The sequence below is a fragment of the Arvicanthis niloticus genome, chromosome 4, assembly GCF_011762505.2.
Source record: "Arvicanthis niloticus isolate mArvNil1 chromosome 4, mArvNil1.pat.X, whole genome shotgun sequence".
NCBI lineage: Eukaryota > Metazoa > Chordata > Mammalia > Rodentia > Muridae > Arvicanthis > Arvicanthis niloticus.
The window spans coordinates 68,754,841-68,755,567 of record NC_047661.1 but is presented as its reverse complement, the minus strand read 5'-3'; positions in this window follow the sequence as shown (position 1 = coordinate 68,755,567).

The window sequence follows — 727 nt, the reverse complement described above, 5'->3', positions numbered from 1 at the left end:
GCTGGGTAGTTCCTGCTGTGGTTCCGGGTCTGGCCACTAGGAGACGCTGCTGGGTCAGACCAGGGCCTGTCGGAGAGGATCACTTCCCAGAAAGGGTCAACACGAATGTGTCACTTGCGATGCCTGTAGCTTGTTTCTGCCGTCTGGGACGGATGGCCTCTGGTCTCCAAGTTCTCCCTGGCAATGCTGTTCAGCCCCCACCACAGCTATAGACAAATGACCTAAGTCGTTAGACCTGCATCCCCACCCTCTGACCAGTGGCTGGGAAAATGGATCTAACTGGTGTTCTCAAGGCCCTGAGCCTGGGCGGAGCAGGGCAGCGGCTGCTTGGATTCCAAGCTTCACACCTGCCTCCTCCACCTCCCTGCCCCCACCTGAAGGTTCCAGAACAAAGCTGCTTTGTGCTGTGTACTGATTGCTACCACCTCATCATTTAGACCTTTAGGACTGAGGCCTCCTGGGAGAGAGAAGGTGTGTGGGGATAAGGGGCAGGCTGTGCCCCACAGTGGTCACCCAGCACAATGCCTAAGGCTCTAGAGGAATGTCCAGGGTGTCCCCAGAGCCACTTCAGTCCTTCCCCTTGCATCATCCTCTGCGTGTGCAAAGCAAAAGAACAATGCATGGAAAATAATTCTTCCGCTTCAGCCTCCAAAAGTATTGGGGGTTTCAGGTGCTGGCCATCGCCTGTGTGCCTGTGCATACACACTCTCTGCCCCCAATAGGATCT